Source organism: Seriola aureovittata, chromosome 6, assembly GCF_021018895.1.
Source record: "Seriola aureovittata isolate HTS-2021-v1 ecotype China chromosome 6, ASM2101889v1, whole genome shotgun sequence".
NCBI classification, from domain to species: domain Eukaryota; kingdom Metazoa; phylum Chordata; class Actinopteri; order Carangiformes; family Carangidae; genus Seriola; species Seriola aureovittata.
This window is the reverse complement of record NC_079369.1, coordinates 14,990,666-15,004,818: the sequence shown is the minus strand read 5'-3', so window position 1 is coordinate 15,004,818 and position 14,153 is coordinate 14,990,666.

The following is a 14,153-nucleotide window of genomic DNA, read 5'->3' as shown; positions in this document are numbered from 1 at the left end:
CAAAAAAGTCTTAAATACGACATAGTATAGTAAGGCATAAAAAGTAATAAAAAGCGACATAGTATAGTAAAGCATAAAAAGTCATAAAAAAGTCATAGTATAATAAGGCATAAAAAGTCATAAAACCGACATAGTATAGTAAGGCATAAAAAGTCATAGTATAGTAAGGCATAAAAAGTCAAAAAAAAAAAAATAGAATAGTAAGGCAAAAAAAGTCAGAAAAAAGTCATAGTATAGTAAGGCATAAAAAGTCATAAAACCGACATAGTATAGCAAGGCATAAAAAGTCATAATATAGTAAGGCATAAAAAGTCATAATAACGACATAATATAGTAAGGCTTAAAAAGTCATAAAAATGTCATAGTATAGTAAGGCATAAAAAGTCATAAAAATATCATAGTATAGTAAGGCATAAAAAGTCATAAAACCGACATAATATAGTAAGGCATAAAAGGTCATGCAAACAACATAGTATAGTAAGGCATAAAAAGTCATGGTATAGTAAGGCATAAAAAGTCATAAAAACGACATAGTATAGTAAGGCATAAAAAGTCATGGTATAGTAAGGCATAAAGAGTCATAAAAGAGACATAGTATAGTAAGGCATAAAAAGTAATGAAAATGACATAGTATAGTAAGGCATAAAAAGTCATAGTATAGTAAGGCATAAAAAGTCATAGTATAGTAAGGCATAAAAAGTCATAAAAACGACATCATATAGTAAGGCATGAAAAGTCATGAAAATGTCATAGTATAGTAAGGCATAAAAAGTCATAAAATCGACATAGTATAGTAAGGCATAAAAAGTCATGGTATAGTAAGGCATAAAAAGTCATAAAAACGACATAGTATAGTAAGGCAAAAAAAGTCATAAAAAGTCATAGTATAGTAAGGCATAAAAAGTCATAGTATAGTAAGGCATAAAAAGTCATAAAAACGACATAGTATAGTAAGGCATAAAAAGTCATAAAAACGACATAGTATAGTAAGGCATAAAAAGTCATAGTATAGTAAGGCATAAAAAGTCATAAAAACGTCATAGTATAGTAAGGCATAAAAAGTCATAAAAATGTCATAGCATAGTAAGGCATAAAAAGTCATAAAAACGTCATAGTAAAGTAAGGCATAAAAAGTCATAAAAACGACATAGTATAGTATGGCATAAAAAGTCATAATATAGTAAGGCATAAAAAGTCATAAAAAAGTCATGAAAACGACATAGTATAGTATGGCATAAAAAGTCATAAAAACGACATAGTATAGTAAGGCATAAAAACGACATAGTATAGTAAGGCATAAAAACGTCATAGTATAGTGAGGCATAAAAAGTCATAGTATAGTAAGGCATAAAAGGTCATGCAAACAACATAGTATAGTAAGGCATAAAAATGTCATAGTATAGTAAGGCATAAAAAGTCATAAAAACGACATAGTATAGTAAGGCATAAAAAGTCCAAAAAAAAAAAATAGAATAGTAAGGTAAAAAAAGTCAGAAAAACGTCATAGTATAGTAAGGCATAAAAAGTCATAAAACCGACATAGTATAGTAAGGCATAAAAAGTCATAATATAGTAAGGCATAAAAAGTCATAATAACGACATAATATAGTAAGGCTTAAAAAGTCATAAAAAGTCATAAAAATGTCATAGTATAGTAAGGCATAAAAAGTCATAAAAATGTCATAGTATAGTAAGGCATAAAAAGTCATAAAACCGACATAATATAGTAAGGCATAAAAAGTCATAGTATAGTAAGGCCTAAAAAGTCCTAGAACAACATAGTATAGTAAGGCATAAAAAGTCATAAAAATGTCATAGTATAGTAAGGCATAAAAAGTCATAAAACCGACATAGTATAGTAAGGCATAAAAAGTCATAGTATAGTAAGGCATAAAAAGTCCTAAAAACAACATAGCATAGTAAGGCAAAAAAAGTCATAAAAACGTCATAGTATAGTAAGGCAAAAAAAGTCATAAAAACGTCATAGTATAGAATGGCATAAAAAGTCATAAAAAGCGACATAGTATATAGTAAGGCATAAAAAGTCATAAAAAAGTCATAGTATAATAAGGCATAAAAAGTCATAAACACAACATAGTATAGTAAGGCATAAAAAGTCATAGTATAGTAAGGCATAAAAGGTCATGCAAACAACATAGTAGTAAGGCATAAAAATGTCATAGTATAGTAAGGCATAAAAAGTCATAAAACCGACATAATATAGTAAGGCATAAAAAGTCATAGTATAGTAAGGCCTAAAAAGTCCTAGAACAACATAGTATAGTAAGGCAAAAAAAGTCATAAAAACATCATAGTATAGTAAGGCATAAAAAGTCATAAAAATGTCATAGTATAGTAAGGCATAAAAAGTCATAAAACCGACATAATATAGTAAGGCATAAAAAGTCATAGTATAGTAAGGCATAAAAAGTCATAAAAATGTCATAGTACAGTGAGGCATAAAAAGTCATAAAACCGACATGGTATAGTAAGGCATAAAAAGTCATAGTATAGTAAGGCAAAAAAAGTCATAAAAACGTCATAGTATAGAATGGCATAAAAAGTCATAAAAAGCGACATAGTATATAGTAAGGCATAAAAAGTCATAGTATAGTAAAGCATAAAAAGTCCTAAAAATGTCATAGCATAGTAAGGCATGAAAAGTCATAAAACCGACATAGTATAGTAAGACATAAAAAGTCATAGTATAGTAAGGCATAAAAAGTCCAAAAAAAAAAAATAGAATAGTAAGGCAAAAAAAGTCAGAAAAACGTCATAGTATAGTAAGGCATAAAAAGTCATAAAACCGACATAGTATAGTAAGGCATAAAAAGTCATAATATAGTAAGGCATAAAAAGTCATAATAACGACATAATATAGTAAGGCTTAAAAAGTCATAAAAATGTCATAGTATAGTAAGGCATAAAAAGTCATGTAAACGACATAGTATAGTAAGGCATAAAAAGTCATAAAAACGACATAGTATAGTAAGGCATAAAAAGTCATGTAAACGACATAGTATAGTAAGGCATAAAAAGTGATAGTATAGTAAGGCATAAAAGGTCATGCAAACAACATAGTATAGTAAGGCATAAAAAGTCATAGTATAGTAAGGCATAAAAAGTCATAGTATAGTAAGGTATGAAAAGTCATAAAAACGACATAGTATAGTAAGGCATATAAAGTGATAAAAACGACATAGTATAGTAAGGCATAAAAGGTCATGTAAACGACATAGTATAGTAAGGCATAAAAAGTCATAGTATAGTAAGGTATGAAAAGTCATAAAAACAACATAGTATAGTAAGGCATAAAAGGTCATGCAAACAACATAGTATAGTAATGCATAAAAAGTCATAGTATAGTAAGGCATAAAAAGTCATAAAAACGACATAGTATAGTAAGGCATAAAAAGTCATAGTATAGTAAGGCATAAAAAGTCAGAAAGACGTCATAGTATAGTAAGGCATAAAACGACAGTATAGCAAGGCATAAAAAGTCAGAAAAACGTCATAGTATAGTAAGGCATAAAAAGTCATAGTATAGTAAGGCATAAAAAGTCCTAAAAACAACATAGTATAGTAAGGCAAAAAAAGTCATAAAAACGTCATAGTATAGAATGGCATAAAAAGTCATAAAAAGCGACATAGTATATAGTAAGGCATAAAAAGTCATAAAAAAGTCATAGTATAATAAGGCATAAAAAGTCATAAACACAACATAGTATAGTAAGGCATAAAAAGTCATAGTATAGTAAGGCATAAAAGGTCATGCAAACAACATAGTATAGTAAGGCATAAAAATGTCATAGTATAGTAAGGCATAAAAAGTCATAAAAACGACATAGTATAGTAAGGCATATAAAGTCCAAAAAAAAAAAATAGAATAGTAAGGTAAAAAAAGTCAGAAAAACGTCATAGTATAGTAAGGCATAAAAAGTCATAAAACCGACATAGTATAGTAAGGCATAAAAAGTCCAAAAAAAAAAAATAGAATAGTAAGGTAAAAAAAGTCAGAAAAACGTCATAGTATAGTAAGGCATAAAAAGTCATAAAACCGACATAGTATAGTAAGGCATAAAAAGTCATAATATAGTAAGGCATAAAAAGTCATAATAACGACATAATATAGTAAGGCTTAAAAAGTCATAAAAATGTCATAGTATAGTAAGGCATAAAAAGTCATAAAAATGTCATAGTATAGTAAGGCATAAAAAGTCATAAAACCGACATAATATAGTAAGGCATAAAAAGTCATAGTATAGTAAGGCCTAAAAAGTCCTAGAACAACATAGTATAGTAAGGCAAAAAAAGTCATAAAAACATCATAGTATAGTAAGGCATAAAAAGTCATAAAAATGTCATAGTATAGTAAGGCATAAAAAGTCATAAAACCGACATAATATAGTAAGGCATAAAAAGTCATAGTATAGTAAGGCATAAAAAGTCCTAAAAACAACATAGCATAGTAAGGCAAAAAAAGTCATAAAAACGTCATAGTATAGTAAGGCATAAAAAGTCATAAAAATGTCATAGTACAGTGAGGCATAAAAAGTCATAAAACCGACATGGTATAGTAAGGCATAAAAAGTCATAGTATAGTAAGGCAAAAAAAGTCATAAAAACGTCATAGTATAGAATGGCATAAAAAGTCATAAAAAGCGACATAGTATATAGTAAGGCATAAAAAGTCATAAAAAAGTCATAGTATAATAAGGCATAAAAAGTCATAAAAAAGTCATAAAAAAGTCATAAAACCGACATAGTATAGTAAGGCATAAAAAGTCATAGTATAATAAGGCATAAAAAGTCATAATATAGAAAGGCATAAAAGTCATAATAACGACATAATATAGTAAGGCTTAAAAAGTCATAAAAATGTCATAGTATAGTAAGGCATAAAAAGTCATAAAAACGACATAGTATAGTATGACATAAAAAGTCATAGTATAGTAAGGCATAAAAGGTCATGCAAACAACATAGTATAGTATGGCATAAAAAGTCATAGTATAGTAAGGCATAAAAGGTCATGCAAACAACATAGTATAGTAAGGCATAAAAAGTCATAGTATAGTAAGGCATAAAAAGTCATAGTATAGTAAGGTATGAAAAGTCATAAAAACGACATAGTATAGTAAGGCATATAAAGTGATAAAAACTACATAGTATAGTAAGGCATAAAAGGTCATGTAAACGACATAGTATAGTAAGGCATAAAAAGTCATAGTATAGTAAGGTATGAAAAGTCATAAAAACAACATAGTATAGTAAGGCATATAAAGTGATAAAAACTACATAGTATAGTAAGGCATAAAAGGTCATATAAACGACATAGTATAGTAAGGCATAAAAAGTCATAGTATAGTAAGGTATGAAAAGTCATAAAAACGACATAGTATAGTAAGGCATATAAAGTGATAAAAACGACATAGTATAGTAAGGCATAAAAGGTCATGTAAATAACATAGTATAGTAAGGCATAAAAAGTCATAGTATAGTAAGGTATGAAAAGTCATAAAAACGACATAGTATAGTAAGGCATATAAAGTGATAAAAACGACATAGTATAGTAAGGCATAAAAGGTCATGTAAACGACATAGTATAGTAAGGCATAAAAAGTCATAGTATAGTAAGGTATGAAAAGTCATAAAAACGACATAGTATAGTAAGGCATATAAAGTGATAAAAACGACATAGTATAGTAAGGCATAAAAGGTCATGTAAACGACATAGTATAGTAAGGCATAAAAAGTCATAGTATAGTAAGGTATGAAAAGTCATAAAAAAGACATAGTATAGTAAGGCATATAAAGTGATAAAAACGACATAGTATAGTAAGGCATAAAAGGTCATGTAAACGACATAGTATAGTAAGGCATAAAAAGTCATAGTATAGTAAGGTATGAAAAGTCATAAAAACGACATAGTATAGTAAGGCATATAAAGTGATAAAAACGACATAGTATAGTAAGGCATAAAAGGTCATGTAAACAACATAGTATAGTAAGGCATAAAAAGTCATAGTATATTAAGGTATGAAAAGTCATAAAAACAACATAGTATAGTAAGGCATAAAAAGTCATAAAAACGACATAGTATAGTAAGGCATAAAAAGTCATAGTATAGTAAGGCATAAAAAGTCATAAAAACGACATAGTATAGCAAGGCATAAAAAGTCATAGTATAGTAAGGCATAAAAAGTCAGAAAGACGTCATAGTATAGTAAGGCATAAAAAGTCATAAAAACGACATAGTATAGTAAGGCATAAAAAGTCATAGTATAGTAAGGCGTAAAAAGTCATAAAAACGACATCATATAGTAAGGCATGAAAAGTCATAAAAAGGTCATAGTATAGTAAGGCATAAAAAGTCATAAAATCGACATAGTATAGTAAGGCATAAAAAGTCATGGTATAGTAAGGCAAAAAAAGTCATAAAAACGTCATAGTATAGTAAGGCATAAAAAGTCATAAAAATGTCATAGCATAGTAAGGCATAAAAAGTCATAAAACCGACATAGTATAGTAAGGCATAAAAAGTCATAGTATAGTAAGGCATAAAAAGTCATAAAAACGTCATAGTATAGTAAGGAATAAAAAGTCATAGTATAGTAAGGCATAAAAAGTCATAGTATAGTAAGGCATAAAAAGTCATAAAAACGACATAGTATAATAAGCCATAAAACGTTACAGTATATTAAGGCATAAAAACTCATAGTATAGTAAGGCATAAAAAGTCATAAAAACTTCATAGTATAGTAAGGCATAAAAAGTCATAAAAATGTAATAGTATAGTAAGGCATAAAAAGTCATGAAAACGACATTGTATAGTAAGGCATAAAAAGTCATAAAAACGACATAGTATAGTATGGCATAAAAAGTCATAGTATAGTAAGGCATGAAAAGTCATGAAAACAACATAGTATAGTATGGCATAAAAAGTCATAAAAACGACATAGTATAGTAAGGCATAAAAACGACATAGTATAGTAAGGCATAAAAACGTCATAGTATAGTGAGGCATAAAAAGTCATAGTATAGTAAGGCATAAAAGGTCATGCAAACAACATAGTATAGTAAGGCATAAAAATGTCATAGTATAGTAAGGCATAAAAAGTCCAAAAAAAAAAAATAGAATAGTAAGGTAAAAAAAGTCAGAAAAACGTCATAGTATAGTAAGGCATAAAAAGTCATAAAACCGACATAGTATAGTAAGGCATAAAAAGTCATAATATAGTAAGGCATAAAAAGTCATAATAACGACATAATATAGTAAGGCTTAAAAAGTCATAAAAATGTCATAGTATAGTAAGGCATAAAAAGTCATAAAACCGACATAATATAGTAAGGCATAAAAAGTCATAGTATAGTAAGGCCTGAAAAGTCCTAGAACAACATAGTATAGTAAGGCATAAAAAGTCATAAAAATGTCATAGTATAGTAAGGCATAAAAAGTCATAAAACCGACATAATATAGTAAGGCATAAAAAGTCATAGTATAGTAAGGCATAAAAAGTCATAAAAACAACATAGCATAGTAAGGCAAAAAAAGTCATAAAAACGTCATAGCATAGTAAGGCATAAAAAGTCATAAAAATGTCATAGTACAGTGAGGCATAAAAAGTCATAAAACCGACATGGTATAGTAAGGCATAAAAAGTCATAGTATAGTAAGGCAAAAAAAGTCATAAAAACGTCATAGTATAGAATGGCATAAAAAGTCATAAAAAGCGACATAGTATATAGTAAGGCATAAAAAGTCATAAAAAAGTCATAGTATAATAAGGCATAAAAAGTCATAAAACCGACATAGTATAGTAAGGCATAAAAAGTCATAGTATAATAAGGCATAAAAAGTCATAATATAGAAAGGCATAAAAGTCATAATAACGACATAATATAGTAAGGCTTAAAAAGTCATAAAAATGTCATAGTATAGTAAGGCATAAAAAGTCATAAAAACGACATAGTATAGTATGGCATAAAAAGTCATAGTATAGTAAGGCATAAAAGGTCATGCAAACAACATAGTATAGTAAGGCATAAAAAGTCATAGTATAGTAAGGCATAAAAAGTCATAGTATAGTAAGGTATGAAAAGTCATAAAAACGACATAGTATAGTAAGGCATATAAAGTGATAAAAACTACATAGTATAGTAAGGCATAAAAGGTCATGTAAACGACATAGTATAGTAAGGCATAAAAAGTCATAGTATAGTAAGGTATGAAAAGTCATAAAAACGACATAGTATAGTAAGGCATATAAAGTGATAAAAACTACATAGTATAGTAAGGCATAAAAGGTCATGTAAACGACATAGTATAGTAAGGCATAAAAAGTCATAGTATAGTAAGGTATGAAAAGTCATAAAAACGACATAGTATAGTAAGGCATATAAAGTGATAAAAACGACATAGTATAGTAAGGCATAAAAGGTCATGTAAATGACATAGTATAGTAAGGCATAAAAAGTCATAGTATAGTAAGGTATGAAAAGTCATAAAAACGACATAGTATAGTAAGGCATATAAAGTGATAAAAACGACATAGTATAGTAAGGCATAAAAGGTCATGTAAACGACATAGTATAGTAAGGCATAAAAAGTCATAGCATAGTAAGGTATGAAAAGTCATAAAAACGACATAGTATAGTAAGGCATATAAAGTGATAAAAACGACATAGTATAGTAAGGCATAAAAGGTCATGTAAACGACATAGTATAGTAAGGCATAAAAAGTCATAGTATAGTAAGGTATGAAAAGTCATAAAAACGACATAGTATAGTAAGGCATATAAAGTGATAAAAACGACATAGTATAGTAAGGCATAAAAGGTCATGTAAACAACATAGTATAGTAAGGCATAAAAAGTCATAGTATATTAAGGTATGAAAAGTCATAAAAACAACATAGTATAGTAAGGCATAAAAGGTCATGCAAACAACATAGTATAGTAAGGCATAAAAAGTCATAGTATAGTAAGGCATAAAAAGTCATAAAAACGACATAGTATAGCAAGGCATAAAAAGTCATAGTATAGTAAGGCATAAAAAGTCAGAAAGACGTCATAGTATAGTAAGGCATAAAAAGTCATAAAAACGACATAGTATAGTAAGGCATAAAAAGTCATAGTATAGTAAGGCGTAAAAAGTCATAAAAACGACATCATATAGTAAGGCATGAAAAGTCATAAAAATGTCATAGTATAGTAAGGCATAAAAAGTCATAAAATCGACATAGTATAGTAAGGCATAAAAAGTCATGGTATAGTAAGGCATAAAAAGTCATAATAACGACATAATATAGTAAGGCTTAAAAAGTCATAAAAATGTCATAGTATAGTAAGGCATAAAAAGTCATAAAAATGTCATAGTATAGTAAGGCATACAAAGTCATAAAACCAACATAGTATAGTAAGGCAAAAAAAGTCATAGTATAGTAAGGCATAAAAAGTCCTAAAAACAACATAGTATAGTAAGGCAAAAAAAGTCATAAAAACGTCATAGTATAGTAAGGCATAAAAAGTCATAAAAATGTCATAGCATAGTAAGGCATAAAAAGTCATAAAACCGACATAGTATAGTAAGGCATAAAAAGTCATAGTATAGTAAGGCATAAAAAGTCATAAAAACGTCATAGTATAGTAAGGAATAAAAAGTCATAGTATAGTAAGGCATAAAAAGTCATAGTATAGTAAGGCATAAAAAGTCATAAAAACGACATAGTATAATAAGCCATAAAACGTTACAGTATATTAAGGCATAAAAACTCATAGTATAGTAAGGCATAAAAAGTCATAAAAACTTCATAGTATAGTAAGGCATAAAAAGTCATAAAAATGTAATAGTATAGTAAGGCATAAAAAGTCATGAAAACGACATTGTATAGTAAGGCATAAAAAGTCATAAAAACGACATAGTATAGTATGGCATAAAAAGTCATAGTATAGTAAGGCATGAAAAGTCATGAAAACAACATAGTATAGTATGGCATAAAAAGTCATAAAAACGACATAGTATAGTAAGGCATAAAAACGACATAGTATAGTAAGGCATAAAAACGTCATAGTATAGTGAGGCATAAAAAGTCATAGTATAGTAAGGCATCAAAAGTAAAAAAAACGTCATTGTATAGTAAGGCATAAAAAGTCATAGTATAGTAAGGCATAAAAAGTCATAAAAACGACATAGTATAATAAGCCATAAAACGTTACAGTATATTAAGGCATAAAAACTCATAGTATAGTAAGGCATAAAAAGTCATAAAAATGTCATAGCATAGTAAGGCATAAAAAGTCATAAAACCGATATAGTATAGTAAGGCATAAAAAGTCATAGTATAGTAAGGCATAAAAAGTCATAAAAACGTCATAGTATAGTAAGGAATAAAAAGTCATAGTATAGTAAGGCATAAAAAGTCATAAAAACAACATAGTATAGTAAGGCATAAAAACTCATAGTATAGTAAGGCATAAAAAGTCATAAAAACTTCATAGTATAGTAAGGCATAAAAAGTCATAAAAATGTAATAGTATAGTAAGGCATAAAAAGTCATGAAAACGACATTGTATAGTAAGGCATAAAAAGTCATAAAAAGGACATAGTATAGTATGGCATAAAAAGTCATAGTATAGTAAGGCATGAAAAGTCATGAAAACATCATAGTATAGTAAGGCATAAAAACTCATAGTATAGTAAGACATAAAAAGTCATGAAAACCACAAAGTATAGTAAGGCATAAAAAGTCATGAAAACGACATAGTATAGTAAGGCATAAAAACTCATAGTAAGGCATAAAAAGTCATAAAAACGACATCGTTTAGTAAGGCATAAAAAGTTATAGTATAGCAAGGCATAAAAAGTCAAAAAACTGACATAGTATAGTAAGGCATAAATAGTCATAAAAACGTCATAGTATAGTAAGGCATAAAAAGTCAAAAAACCGACATAGTATAGTAAGGCATAAAAAGTCATAAAAACGTCATAGTATAGTAAGGAATAAAAAGTCATAAACACAACATAGTATAGTAAGGCATAAAAAGTCATAGTATAGTAAGGCATAAAAAGTCATAAAAACGACATAGTATAGTAAGCCATAAAAAGTTGCAGTATATTAAGGCATAAAAACTCATAGTATAGTAAGACATAAAAACTCATAAAAACGTCATAGTATAGTAAGGCACAAAAAGTCATAAAAATGTAATAGTATAGTAAGGCATAAAAAGTCATAAAAACGACATAATATAGTAAAGCATAAAAAGTCATAGTATAGTAAGGCATAAAAAGTCATGAAAACGACATTGTATAGTAAGGCATAAAAAGTCATAAAAACGACATAGTATAGTATGGCATAAAAAGTCATAGTATAGTAAGGTATGAAAAGTCATAAAAACGACATAGTATAGTAAGGCATATAAAGAGATAAAAACGACATAGTATAGTAAGGCATAAAAGGTCATGTAAACGACATAGTATAGTAAGGCATAAAAAGTCATAGTATAGTAAGGTATGAAAAGTCATAAAAACAACATAGTATAGTAAGGCATAAAAGGTCATGCAAACGACATAGTATAGTAAGGCATAAAAAGTCATAGTATAGTAAGGCATAAAAAGTCATAAAAACGACATAGTATAGCAAGGCATAAAAAGTCATAGTATAGTAAGGCATAAAAAGTCATAAAATCGACATAGTATAGTAAGGCATAAAAAGTCATGGTATAGTAAGGCATAAAAAGTCATAATAACGACATAATATAGTAAGGCTTAAAAAGTCATAAAAATGTCATAGTATAGTAAGGCATAAAAAGTCATAAAAACGACATAGTATAGCAAGGCATAAAAAGTCATAGTATAGTAAGGCATAAAAAGTCATAAAAACGTCATAGTATAGTAAGGAATAAAAAGTCATAGTATAGTAAGGCATAAAAAGTCATAGTATAGTAAGGCATAAAAAGTCATAAAAACGACATAGTATAATAAGCCATAAAACGTTACAGTATATTAAGGCATAAAAACTCATAGTATAGTAAGGCATAAAAAGTCATAAAAACTTCATAGTATAGTAAGGCATAAAAGGTCATAAAAAGTCATAAAAATGTAATAGTATAGTAAGGCATAAAAAGTCATGAAAACGACATTGTATAGTAAGGCATAAAAAGTCATAAAAACGACATAGTATAGTATGGCATAAAAAGTCATAGTATAGTAAGGCATGAAAAGTCATGAAAACAACATAGTATAGTATGGCATAAAAAGTCATAAAAACGACATAGTATAGTAAGGCATAAAAACGACATAGTATAGTAAGGCATAAAAACGTCATAGTATAGTGAGGCATAAAAAGTCATAGTATAGTAAGGCATCAAAAGTAAAAAAAAACGTCATTGTATAGTAAGGCATAAAAAGTCATAGTATAGTAAGGCATAAAAAGTCATAAAAACGACATAGTATAATAAGCCATAAAACGTTACAGTATATTAAGGCATAAAAACTCATAGTATAGTAAGGCATAAAAAGTCATAAAAATGTCATAGCATAGTAAGGCATAAAAAGTCATAAAACCGATATAGTATAGTAAGGCATAAAAAGTCATAGTATAGTAAGGCATAAAAAGTCATAAAAACGTCATAGTATAGTAAGGAATAAAAAGTCATAGTATAGTAAGGAATAAAAAGTCATAGTATAGTAAGGCATAAAAAGTCATAAAAACAACATAGTATAGTAAGGCATAAAAACTCATAGTATAGTAAGGCATAAAAAGTCATAAAAACAACATAGTATAGTAAGGCATAAAAACTCATAGTATAGTAAGGCATAAAAAGTCATAAAAATGTAATACTATAGTAAGGCATAAAAAGTCATGAAAACGACATTGTATAGTAAGGCATAAAAAGTCATAAAAACGACATAGTATAGTATGGCATAAAAAGTCATAGTATAGTAAGGCATGAAAAGTCATGAAAACATCATAGTATAGTAAGGCATAAAAACTCATAGTATAGTAAGACATAAAAAGTCATGAAAACCACAAAGTATAGTAAGGCATAAAAAGTCATGAAAACGACATAGTATAGTAAGGCATAAAAACTCATAGTAAGGCATAAAAAGTCATAAAAACGACATCGTTTAGTAAGGCATAAAAAGTTATAGTATAGCAAGGCATAAAAAGTCAAAAAACCGACATAGTATAGTAAGGCATAAATAGTCATAAAAACGTCATAGTATAGTAAGGCATAAAAAGTCAAAAAACCGACATAGTATAGTAAGGCATAAAAAGTCATAAAAACGTCATAGTATAGTAAGGAATAAAAAGTCATAAACACAACATAGTATAGTAAGGCATAAAAAGTCATAGTATAGTAAGGCATAAAAAGTCATAAAAACGACATAGTATAGTAAGCCATAAAAAGTTGCAGTATATTAAGGCATAAAAACTCATAGTATAGTAAGACATAAAAACTCATAAAAACGTCATAGTATAGTAAGGCACAAAAAGTCATAAAAATGTAATAGTATAGTAAGGCATAAAAAGTCATGAAAACAACATAATATAGTAAAGCATAAAAAGTCATAGTATAGTAAGGCATAAAAAGTCATGAAAACGACATTGTATAGTAAGGCATAAAAAGTCATAAAAACGACATAGCATAGTATGGCATAAAAAGTCATAGTATAGTAAGGCATGAAAAGTCATGAAAACAACATAGTATAGTAAGGCATAAAAAGTCATAAAAATGACATAGTAAAGCAAGGCGTGAAAATGTCACACTACAGTAAGCCATAAAAACGACAGTATAGGAAGATATAAAAAGTCATAAAAAAAGGCAAAGTATAGGAAGGCATAAAATTGTCATAGTTTATTAAGGCATTAAAGTCATAAAAACATGATAACATAATAGTGGAAAAAAATCATAAAAACAACATAGAATAGTAAGGCATAAGAAGTTATAAAAAAAAGACATTGTATAGTAAGGCATAAAAAGTCATAAAAATGACATCGTATAGTTAGGCTTAAAAAGTCATAAACATGACATAGGTACAGGCATAAAGACATTACAGTATATCAAGGCATAAGTTATAAAAATGTCATAGTATAGTAAGGTATTAAAACTCAAAAAAATGGCAAAGTATAGTAAGGCATAAAAAGTGATA